Source organism: Haemaphysalis longicornis, unplaced genomic scaffold, assembly GCF_048455015.1.
Source record: "Haemaphysalis longicornis isolate Haplotype H1 unplaced genomic scaffold, Haemaphysalis longicornis Haplotype H1 scaffold_14, whole genome shotgun sequence".
In the NCBI taxonomy this organism is placed as follows: Eukaryota; Metazoa; Arthropoda; class Arachnida; order Ixodida; family Ixodidae; genus Haemaphysalis; species Haemaphysalis longicornis.
This window is the reverse complement of record NW_027526245.1, coordinates 50229496-50242415: the sequence shown is the minus strand read 5'-3', so window position 1 is coordinate 50242415 and position 12920 is coordinate 50229496. Positions and strand designations below refer to the sequence as shown.

The following is a 12920-nucleotide window of genomic DNA, read 5'->3' as shown; positions in this document are numbered from 1 at the left end:
CTTGAGGCAGAACTTCAGCAGCACCAGGCATTATCTACGCAATTCCGTGCACAGACGGCGACGGCAGGTATGAGTACAAGACTGGACATTTTCAGCAAGAGACTTACGCAGCACGTGTGCGACGTAAGGAACAAAAATGTATCATCTAACGCTGTGGCCCACCGCGCCGAAGCAGCCCGCCCGCCATTAAAATACACTGGGCCAACGGGACAATAATAGAAGAACGGAAGGTCTCGACCTCACGGGTGTATCTTGAAATCGTGAGAATCTAGAAGACTGAAAACTTCCTCAATCGCAATTACGGTAACTTCCCAAAGGTGTAAGCATTTTGCCTACGTTAAATGTTGAAGGTAATATAATCAGATAACTTTCACTACCTCATTTCATTGTGAACAAGGCTGCCGTATAGAACACTGTGAACAAGGTCCCATTTTTCTTTGTTCTAATAAACTGTGATGGTTGGAGTAAGTTTTTGGTTGTTATATTTCACTTTGAGTTGTTTTATATGCAGTACATATACCAAGCAACCAAGCAACATACCAACCAACCAAGCAACATATACCAAGCTTCGCTCCAAGCAACCCCTTCCGGCCACCTTGCCACTCACGTTCGAGACTGCGCTGCGAAGCCTACGTGAACAAAATCGCAGTTATCGGACGGAAGAGAAGTAGAATCGTACGAGCGATAGTTGAAGCATTGGTGATACACGAAGCTGGAGATAGCTGCATCAGTGTGCCGTCTGTGGCACTGTCACGTACCGAAAAAGAGTTTCTGCGCAGCAATATTCGCTAATCATTTACCTGACTAACGTGAACAAGCTTTTTTATATTTTTCGTGTATTTCTTATGTATATATCTGTGTTTCCTTCAGTAAAATTCCAGTTGATAGTCAGTAATGTGTCGTGTTACTCCCTCTTCCTTTTGTGTTCGTTTTATTCAAGCTGATTCCCACCGAAGATGTACCAACTAGCACAGACCAGAGCCATTTTACATATACCAACTTCTCATCAAATACAGTTGCTTCAAACATGTATTTTTCGCGAAGATCGCTACGCCGCAAAGGGAATCACCTGGTTCTAAATATATTTTTCGGTGTATTGTACAACGAACGCAAGTACATTTATGAGTTGGGTTTAAAAGAGCCTAAAACTTCCCCCTTCATAATTCTGCTGCAGTTAAGCTGCAACTACCTTTCACACATGGAAAAGGTACAACAACTAAACACCCCGTAGCGTTAAAATCATCACATATTTGCAAATATATTACTATCACTGAATTCGCTGGACCGATTTTTGCTCCAGCGGTAAATTTTGAACTGCATTGATATATGTGAAGATAACAGATTACAAATTGCAATATTGTTTGGAATATTTTCCTGGTCGTCATCACTGCAATCTTCTTAAACGTTATCCACGCTTCCCACGCGAAACGAGAGAACATCCCTCGGTGAGCATAGCGCACTATGAATTTAGCAAAAACCATTGGCCTTTTTGTTTTGTGAAACCTCTTCTGCTAACATCGACCTGTACCAAAACCCGAGTATTATCATGTAGTGGTTGTCATCGGCTCTATTCCCAAAATAATAAATACATAAAAATAAATGTTCCGGCGTGAGAATAGATTCGGCAGTCCGGCGGGGTGCTTGCCGGGCGCTACAGCTCTGCTTTATCTTCTAGGCATCCACCACGTCCGAACGACCAGCGGAAGCTTTGCAGCGGGAGCGGCTACATTGCGGCGAGCAGCGCAAGTGGGACCCGCCCTCCCCCTACTCCGATGACGTCACCTGGCGCTGCAAATCACTGAACGCCAACAGGAGCACCGATGCCTTAAAAGACGTCGCGGCAAAACGGAGGGTTGCAGTCCGGCGGAGTGCTCGACGGGCGCTACACCTCTGCTTTATCTTCTAGGCATCCACCAAGTCCCAACTACCAGCGGAAGCTTTGCAGCGGGAGCGGCTACATTGCGGCGAGCAGCGCAAGTGGGACCCCCCCTCCCCCTACTCCGATGACGTCACCTGGCGCTGCAAATCACTGAACGCCAACAGGAGCACCGATGCCTTAAAAGACGTCGCGGCCGATCGGAGGGTTGCAGTCCGGCGGAGTGCTTGACGGGCGCTACAGCTCTGCTTTATCTTCTAGGTAAGACACAGCGACCCGTTTTGTGGTCCTTTTTCCTGACAAGCACTTCGCTGGACTGCACCATGTGTTAAGATGTCCGACGCATTATGTCTTTCACGCTTAAAGCCTCTGCCTCTTTCAGAAGGCATTAGGTGTCTTGCTTTGAAAAATGATTATCACAAGGGAAAGTGCTCCGGCTTAACGAAAGCGGCACTCAAGAATATGTCGAAAAGTGACGCGGATTCTTGGACGTGTCCCACGTGTGTAAGCGGCGCGTCGCGATCGTCGAGGAAAAAGCGTGATAGCCAGTCTAGGCGAAACCGAGATAGCCTATCTGACAAGAGCGATGACGAGGGTGCGACGAGTGAACCTTCACTGAAAGATGTCATGAGTAGTATCACGGCGCCGTCGGCTAAGCTACACGAAGTGTTAGACCGGCTGGACAAGCTTGAAAGGAGCGGCGAAATGCAAAATGTGAAACACGATGACGCTCTTTTGAAGCTGACAGAACAACAAAAAAGTATTGAAGCCATGGGACAGGCTCTAGAGCATATGTCTGACAACTACGGCGAAATTCTGAAAACGACTCAGGAAAATACAACCAAACTAAAAGAACTGGAAGAAAAATTGGCATCGTTTGACGCCGCATTGTCAGAGCAGCAGGCAGAGATGGATAAGGTTAAGTCGAACTTAAACAGCCTTGAGGAATATTCTCGGCGGAAAAACATTGAAATTCATGGCATTGAAGAAACAGTGAACGAGAACCCCTTGAGCATCGTCTCCTCTTTGGCAGTAAAGCTAGGATTGAAAGAGCCTACCCCAGAGGAGATCGAAGCCATCCATAGAATTAAAGCCAAACCTGACATGACACCACCCTTGCTGGTGCGGTTTTCAACTACGACAATCCGGGACAGTTGGCTCAGCAAGCGACTTGCACTCAAGTCAGATGATATTTACATAAATGAAAATCTGACTGCATGCACTAAGAGGCTTCTTTGGATGGCGAAAAGCGTGGGAAAAGAAAAATCGTACAAGTTTGTCTGGGCACGGAATGGTAAAGTGTTTATGAAGAAACCGGAAGGAATGGCTGCCATGAAAATTGTAAACGAAGGAAGTCTGCTCAAGCTCCTGTAAACATGGATCAGGAATTCAGCACCTTTGATGACTGGATTACACAAATGCAAAGCTGCATCAATAAGCAAAACAAACAACAGTCATTAGATTTGCTTCATGTAAATATTAGAAGCACTCATAACAATTGGGATCTTCTTGGATTTCACACCAAATGTATCTCCTTCCTTGACGTCATTGTATTAACTGAGAATAATGTTGACAGTAGCACTATAAAGCAATACCAATTAGACAATTTTTGTCAGTACCACTTATGTAGGGAAAAAAGAAAAGGTGGAGGATTGGCAATTTACGTGAGGAAAGAATGGCTATGTCAACAAACGCTACTCTCGTTTAGTGAGGCAGAGGTAACTTTGCTCACTATCGAGAAAGCGCAGGCTTCCTACGTTATTGTAGTCGTCTACAGGCCACCAGGGAAGAACGTGTTAATGTTCTTGCATGAATTAGAGCAGCTATTAATCCAACTAAACAAACATAACAATCTTATCCTTGTTGGCGACTTTAATATAGATATATCTACACCTAGAAAAATGGGAGTCTCGGAATACCAAACTCTCATTTCAGGCTTTGGGCTCGAACACAATATAGTTGGTATAACTAGAGAAGAGGTCTTCGGAGGCAAATTAACTAGATCAAGCATTGACCATATTATAACCCGAATAGACGATGGGCAGACATCAGCCAGTACTATAAAACAAAAAGTCGCTGACCAATACTTTGTGACGCTTACTGTGCGCATTGATTACGGAGATAATTCTGACAAAAAGAAAATTAAACAAGTCTCAATTGTGGACAATGTAAAGGTTGACAAGTTCATAGCTGAGGAGCACTGGGACAATTTGATAGGTCTAGACCATATGAAGGCGTAAGATGAACTCGCTTCAAAATTGCAGCACATATATAAGTCAAGTCAAAGAACGGTAACGATTAAACAAAGAAAGAAAGACAAACCATCGTTAACTCAAGAAATAATGGAGTTAGGTTACCTGAAGGAACGTTTGTACCGCAGAAGTAAAGCTAACCCAGCTGATGAAATTTTGAAACATGAATCGAGGCAAATGAGAAATAAACTGACCGCCAAAATAAGGCTGGCCAAGAACAATTACTATAAAAACAAATAAATAGCTACCGGAAGGATATAAAAAAATCATGGCAATTAGTAAACTCGTTAACGGGCAGAAAGCCAAAAGATGGCATAGACGAGGTTATTACGATCAACTTCCCTGAAAGACAAGCTGAGGAATTAGCAAATGACTTCAACAATTGCTTTGCGGACGCGGCCAGAAAATTAAGAAGTCAAAGTGTCATACAACAGTCACAGATATACAGTACGAAAAGTAACATGCGTTCAGCGTATCTACCTGATATAACCGAGCAAGAAATATGGGAGATAGAATATTTCCTATTAAGAGAATGCCAGGTTACGACGGAATCCGAATTAGAGACCTGGTTGTGCATTTCGAAAAGCAGAAAGCATTGCTTATGTACATTTTTTCAAAAATACAAGAAACACGAAAAATTCCGAGAGGACTGAAAATCTCATTGATTAGACCTGTCTTCAAACAGGGCAAAAAAGACCAATGCGAAAATTATAGGCCCATTGCTATGTTGTCCTGCGTAGCCTGTATTCTGGAGAAAGCCATTTACAGGCGGATGATCTCTTTTTGCGAGGAGTTTCAGCTTCTGTCAGATGCACAACATGGCTTTCGTACTGGGAGATGTACCATTACATTATTAGAGGATTTTGCAGATGGTGTAAACGAGGCAATTGATAGTAATAACATAGCCCTTGGATTATTTATAGACCTTAAAAAAGCATTCGATACCATTGACCACAGTATTATCAATAACAAATTATCATTGATCGGATTTCGCGGCATATATACAAATTTGTTTAAAGATTACTTTGAAGACCGTTATCAACTTGTTAGAATAAACAGTACTGATAGTAACCGCTTACATCTCCGATATGGCGTGCCTCAGGGCTCTATTCTGGGACCATTACTTTTTAACGTGTACGTTAACGATATCTCAGACGTTAAGCTGCATTCTAAGATCTATCAGTACGCTGACGATACAGCCCTTGTATTAGCGGGGGAAAACGTATACGAGGGAGTGGCATGGTTGCAAGGAGATATTAATAAACTAATAGCCTGGTTTGAAGATAATCGCATCTATATTAACATAGACAAAACCCAGCTTATTTGTTTTCACAGTCCGCATAGAAAAGTTGAACTCCATGCCCCTTTGTATTTACATAATAATCTATGTTGAAATTGCAAATGTGCTAGTGCGATTTTTTCGACAAAAGTAAAGTACCTGGGCCTAATATTCGATGAAACGTTTTCATGGACCAGCCATATCGAACACCTCGCAACTCGACTAAGACAGGTTTGTGCATCAATATATAAAATTAGATAGGTTTGTGACGGGAAATTGCGTAAAAGTATATACAAAACATTAGGGGAGTCGATATTGCGGTACGGTGTCTCAATATATGGGTTAGCTTCTCCGTATAAACTAAGTGTATTGAACAAAATACTCCGCAGGATTACCAAAAATATAGCATATGGCTCAAGCGCATTCTCAGATGATACAACGAAGCTTATGGCAGCACACTCAGTTTTCAGCGTGCAGCAGCTATTTTTGTCTGTAACACCTACAAAAAACTTTTTCTCGAATGACTTTTAAATAAAGAATGTGAAAATCCGAAACCTTCGCAAACTGAACTGTATAAAATTCCAAAAGTGTACACCAACTATGGCAAAAGGACTAGAGCATTTTATTTAACATTTTACTTTAATAAATTGCCGAATGACGCTCAAGTAGTCTTTATGAAAGACGCTCGAACGTTAATCCATGCCTGGATTTCCGAGAATATTGCCTAAATAAACGCGACTGCAGAAGAAAATATCGAATCTGTGTTTGTGTGTGTGCGCGTATATATATGTATATATGTGGGTACATTTGCGTATGTATATGAGTATATGCATATACATGTGTGTAGTAGGTATACATATATGTATGTGTATGTATATGTATGTGTATATATATTTGTATACATACATACATATATATATAAATATATATATATATATATATATATATATATATATATATATATATATATATATATATATTGTGAGCTGAGTTTGTGTCTTGCTGCCTGCTAGGAGATATTTGTCCCAATTGGTATTAATCATCATCACCAGTAGCTTGCGGCTACCGCATCATCTGCTGTACATACTCATCATCACCGGCACAACCTCGTCTTCGGCTAATCATCATCAGCAGGGACGCTGGGTCGCCATCTTGCTTCGTCCCCGCCTGACGCTTCGGAATAAAGGAGCTGCGGAAGCAACGGTCTCGTCACCTTCTATCTACGGCCTCACAATATATATATATATATATATATATATATATATATATATATAGTAAGGAAATGAAGGGCTCGTTGAGGAAATACAGGGAGATAGGTCAGCAGTCTACAATGCCAAAGGAGGCATAGGGGTGTGGTTAGGCTCTTTTCTTTTTCACTACGGTTAAAACTTACAGAAGAAAGAAAGAAAGAAAAACACGCGCCCAGAGTGGGGACCGAACCCACGCCTTTCGATTGCACGTCGAATGCCTTACCAATTCGGCTATCTGGGCGACTGTGTTCTCCTTCACTTTCTGGGCTATTTATATTTACTAGAATTGTATCTGACGCTTGAGGGTGGTAGCCAGCGCCACTCTGACTACACGGGGAGAAGGGGACCTTCTTTTCAACCCCCGGGGCGTGACTCAAACGTCTACAGCCTGTCATGAGCGGGTAACTGGCGGGAAGCCCTCTTATGCTACCTAGGCATCAAGGCTGCAGAACCGAGACCCTCGCTAGGCTTTCGCAGAATAATATAGTAAGGAAATGACGGGCTCGTTGAGGAAATACAGGGAGATAGATCGGCAGTCTACAACGCCAAAGGAGGCATAGGGATGTGGTTAGGCTCTTTTCTTTTCACTACGGAAATGAAGTAAACATTTTTTTTAAACATACAGAAGAAAGAAAGAAAGAAAAACACGCGCCCAGAGTGGGGCCCGAACCCACGCCTTTCGATTTCATGTCATGACAGGTTCATGACAGGCTGTAGACGTTTGAGTCACGCCCCGGGGTTTGGAAAGACGGCCCCCTTCTCCCCGTGTAGTCAGAGTGGCGCTGGCTACCACCCTCAAGCGTCAGATACAATTCTAGTAAATATAAATAGCCCAGTAAGTGAAGGAGAACACAGTCGCCCAGATAGCCGAATTGGTAAGGCATTCGACATGTAATCGAAAGGCGTGGGTTCGTTCCCCACTCTGGGCGCATGTTTTTCTTTCTTTCTTCCTTCTGTATGTTTAAAAAAATGTTTACTTCATTAACCGTAGTGAAAAAGAAAAGAGCCTAACCACATCCCTATGCCTCTTTTGGCGTTGTAGACTGCTGACCTATCTTCCTGTATTTCCTCAACGAGCCCCTCATTTCCTTACTATATTATTCTGCGAAAGCCTAGCGAGGGTCTCGGTTCTGGCAGCCTTGATGCCTAGGTAGCATAAGAGGGCTTCCCGCCAGTTACCCGCTCATGACAGGCTGTAGACGTTTGAGTCACGCCCCGGGGCTTGAAAAGAAGGTCCCCTTCTCCCCGTGTAGTCAGAGTGGCGCTGGCTACCACCCTCAAGCATCAGATACAAGTCTAGTAAATATAAATAGTCCAGAAAGTGAAGGAGAACACGGTCGCCCAGATAGCCGAATTGGTAAGGCATTCGACATGTAATCGAAAGGCGTGGGTTCGGTCCCCACTCTGGGCGCGTGTTTTTCTTTCTTTCTTTCTTCTGTATGATTAAAAAAATGTTTACTTCATTAACCGTAGTGAAAAAGAAAAGAGCGTAACCACACCCCTATGCCCCCTTTGGCGTTGTAGACTGCTGACCTATCTCCCTGTATTTCTTCAACGAGCCCCTCATTTCCTTACTATATTATTCTGCGAAAACCTAGCGAGGGTCTCGGTTCTGGCAGCCTTGATGCCTAGGTAGCATAAGAGGGCTTCCCGCCAGTTACCCGCTCATGACAGGCTGTAGACGTTTGAGTCACGCCCCAGGGGTTGAAAAGAAGGTCCCCTTCTCCCCGTGTAGTCAGAGTGGCGCTGGCTACCACTCTCAAGCGTCAGATGCAATTCTAGTAAATATAAATAGCCCAGAAAGTGAAGGAGGACACAGTCGCCCAGATAGCCGAATTGGTAAGGCATGTAATCTAAAGGCGTGGGTTCGGTCCCCACTCTGGGCGCGTGTTTTTCTTTCTTTCTTTCTTCTGTATGTTTAAAAAAATGTTTACTTCATTAACCGTAGTGAAAAAGAAAAGAGCCTAACCACACCCCTATGCCTCCTTTGGCGTTGTAGACTGCTGACCTATCTCCCTGTATATATATATATATATATATATATATATATATATATATATATATATATATATATATATAGGAATATAGGTGAAGGTCTATTTCATGTGCTCTATTATCACTTTGAGGCTTCTGTGGGCTCAGCTACACATATAGTGCAAGATGTGGAATTCTACCCTACGGTGATGTTTTTGCAATAGACGGGTGTTGTTATTGCATTGTACCTGTCTCCCTCTGAATATATATATATGTGTGTATGTGTAGAGCATATAGATGTATGTATATATATATATATTGTGTATTATAACAGTACAAGTTTTGGACGTTATTTCGATTTGATAGCAGAATGTATTTTGCCTTTATTATCTTCTTTTCTCTCGAACCGACTGCCCTGCCCCGCATAAAAGCAGAGGTTGCTTACGCGGGCTGGCACTTGTATCTGTCATGAAGATGAAATAAACTGTATGTAGGTATGTATGTATGTATGTATGTATGTATGTATGTATGTATGTACTGTACCGATGACACTACTGCTACAGTGACACTACTGTGCCGTACCGATACCTGGGAATTCACATCACAACTGGTCTTACCTGGTCGTTTCATATTAATACCATTAATAATAATGCCAATCGCATGCTTGGCTACCTTCGCCGCAACTTCTTTTCTGCACCTACCTCTTTAAAGGCACTTTTGTACAAATCATTGGTTCGTTCCAAACACTCGAATATGCGTCATCCATTTGGGACCCGAACCATGACTATGTTGTGACATCGATGGAGCTTGTGCAGAACAACGCCGCACGTTTCATTCTCGGCAATTTCAATCGTGCAGCAAGTGTCACGTTCATGAAAAACTTGCTTCAATTACCCACTCTAAGTTTACGCCGCAAACACTTTCGCCTCTGTCTCTTTCACAAAATTTACGACCATAATTCGCCCATATGCAGTGAGTTAATTACTCCTCCTTCATATATTTCTTCTCGTATTGACCACCGACACAAAGTAGGAACAATATCATGTAACACCAACGCCTTCTCTCAGTCATTTATTCCTCGGACATCACAAGATTGGAACCGCCTTCCCGGACTGACCGCCGCAATCGAAGACAACCGTCAGTTTCGTGCAGCCCAGGCTAACATTGTATGATTAGGGCCCATCTATGTTTGTACTTACCTGCTTACTACTTTTGTTGCTGCTTGCTAGTTTTGTGTATAAAACTTGTAACCCACTCCCCTCTGAAATGCCTCTCGGCCTTGAGGGTACAAATAAATAAATAAATAAACAAAAATACTGCCGATTCCGGTGTACCAGAGAATAAATAAGCAAAGAAGCGGTCAAAGGGGCGCACAGACAAGCAGCAAATTTTGCCATCACTCTCAGCACTTACATTATATACTGCAATAAACGACCAACGGCGCAACGTGTACGAGACGCTTCGGAGCTGTTGCTTTGCGTGCAGGCCAGTGGCCAAACAAATATACCGAATTCGCAAGATTCAGACTCTTCGAAAAGCAACACAGCAGCATTGCGCTGGACGACTAACATTTATTAATCTGCCTTCACAAAGTAAAGTTCTAAAATTTTCTAGGACTTTTTGAATAATTTGCCGCATCGAATGGCTGGCGAGAATTCACTGCATTGGGCCAATGATTCAGAATCGGAAGGTATTTTGTTACGGATCTTGCGCGCTGCAAGGGTGCTAAATATCTCGGCAAGACTATAATGCAGTAAAGGGCAATAAGATATGCCGCGGAAATAAAAGCACAGCTAATAGAGCCAGTTTTCTCAAAGTATTCGCGATTTCAGAATGGAGTGCCCAACGTTCGGGGAAAACTACGCCTTTGAGAAAATTTCCCAAGAGTTGGCAGAAATTTTGTTTCAATTTTTTGTTTTATTCTGCGCAAGTGGGTCGTTTACTGTAACCAGAGTATGGGTGGAGTGTTGCTTAACCATGCTGATGATAATGTTGTTATTAAAATTATGTGTTTTCTTTGCACATAAAAAGTAGGCTTTTCTAAACTCTTTATTAAAAAGAACCACTTACACAGAAAGCGGAGTTTGAAGCTCCAAGTTTTCAGGACGCAACAGAATTATTTACTTACCAAAACTTTCATTTTTACCATTTGCATAGTATTGTCATTGCTTCACCATTGCGTCGATATACTCGCGTGGCGGCTATTTTTAGCTGCACCCACGTGTAGGTTAAACACAGTAGGCAATTACCATTTCATGAGCTGTGACTAGTTTTTTGTAATGGTGGCGGGTATAAATGTTTCCTTCATATCTGCTGCAGTGGTCGAAAATCCTGTGGCTTTTATGTAACGGAATCTTGATAAGATATCTACGATGTTCTGCAGCAGAATAGGTGGTATTGATCTCCGCTTTTATAATAATAAAGATCACAGAAAAAATTATGTGACTGACTCCAATACTCTAGAAAAAGAACACCTAATCTGAACATAGCAAACTGCTTTACATCTAACTATTATGCTATCGGCTGAAAATAGGTCTGAAGGGCATGAAAAGACTTCACTTTGAGCCGGACACATGGCCCACGTTAACAAAAACGTGCCTATCTCTGTGACTCCAAAAGCATGTGGATATACAAACGCCAGAAGGCAATTCACTCCAGCAGAACTCCTACTCTATGGTAAAATATATCAAAAGATACTCACGTGACGACTACAACCACGACAAATATCAGCATAATGTTTTGTCCTTTCATGGCGGTTGGGCACAGAACCCACACAGATAAATCAGCGTTCACTTAAAATGCAAGATAAAGAAGACTCGGTCAGTTTTACTGTTCATTTCTACTGTTCAAGTTACCGTCATTACCACATTGGTATTGGGGATGCTCTGCAGTTTCTGTATTTATTTTTGAAAAGCATGAGCCCTTCAACCTTTCTCTACTATCGTTGCTTCTGCTTCTCCACACAACCGTGGAACCACGGGTTCAACTCTATTGTTCACAATGCCCTGTGCTCCGTCTCTGCAAGCTTACACAGACAAGCCGCCTATTGAGTTAGCTGCACCTCCAACGCATTCTTTGTGTTGCTGTGGGAAACATTGGCCGTTGTGAGAGTTATAACTTGAAATAAAAGAAACGCCTCTCTATAGATCTATATCTGAAGCAAGTTACCGGTGTAATATTACATACATGATCTGCGCGCGGGCGTTATTGGTTCTCGAGCACAATCCTGCGTTTAAAATACGACCACCTAATTGATAAGTCTGTGAGGTGGAGCGGAAATTTCTGAAACTTGCAACTGCATTCTCTGTAGATATGTCTTTCATTCTCTGTGAATTTTCGCTTTGCTTTGAAGTGCCGCTTAGTCCTTTAAAGCGCGTCTTTTTACCATGTTGACCTGGAACCAATAGGGGAAAAGCCCATCCAGGCAACTCCATCCGGTGTACTTCGATAGAGAGCCAGCAATGCAAACGGCGATAAACGGGTGAAATGACAAATTCATTTCCTGATATACTCCTGCTTGTATGCCTTTGTGAAGGGAGTGCGACTTGCTAAATGGTAAATACCTCAGGTACACAGATCCACACGCACATTTAGGTCTGCGGAATGAAAGAATATTTCAGTAATTTTTTTTTGCTATAAATATTTTCACTCTAGGTTACGATAACTTAAGTGTATTTCGTTCATTGCGGCATAAATATTTTCTGCTTTTTGTTCCAATTTTTTGCATTGTCTTGGCATTATTGGATCCTACCTGGCTTGAGAGGCATTGAAATTTTGAACGGTATTGAAGTTTTGTTATTGTAACAAGCAATAACGAAGCGTCATGCACAGCAGCATGATTTCTTCTATATATGTAGCGACCAGCCAGCAAAGCTCTTATGCCAATTTATGGCTCGGAAGTAATGTAGTTGACATTTTACGAGTGACAACCTTCCATCTGTTTTGAAATAGCTTGATAACGGATGCGCGCCTGGTCTTATATTCTGGATCATAAATTACTGGTAGCTATTTTGACCGCACATAAAAGCTTTTCAATCCAACCTAAACGATGATGATGATGGTTTTTTTTGTTTAATGGCGCAAGGCCGACGAGGGCAAAGAGCGCCAGAGAAGTTATTTAATGAAAAGAAGTGATTACCACAAAAGGTAGGTATAAAACGTGTAAACTGGACATAGTAAGATCAATAAAGATGATGGTGATGGCTGGTGTATAGGGCCAGATTTCATGATGCGTGATAGGAAATGAGGTTTAAAAACTTGACGTCTGACAAATATTTAAAAACGCGTTT

At 42.3% G+C, this 12920-nt stretch overlaps 2 non-coding genes across 2 annotated transcripts; one reads left to right on the top strand and one right to left on the bottom strand.

The window, feature by feature from the left end:
- Positions 1 to 6826: 6826 nt before the first annotated feature.
- Positions 6827 to 6898, bottom strand: Trnaa-ugc (transfer RNA alanine (anticodon UGC)). The gene has a single exon. It is a non-coding gene; the product is annotated as a tRNA-Ala (tRNA).
- A 616-nt stretch (positions 6899 to 7514) lies between these two features.
- On the top strand, positions 7515 to 7586 carry Trnat-ugu (transfer RNA threonine (anticodon UGU)). Its single transcript has one exon. It is a non-coding gene; the product is annotated as a tRNA-Thr (tRNA).
- The last annotated feature ends 5334 nt before the right edge of the window (positions 7587 to 12920 follow it).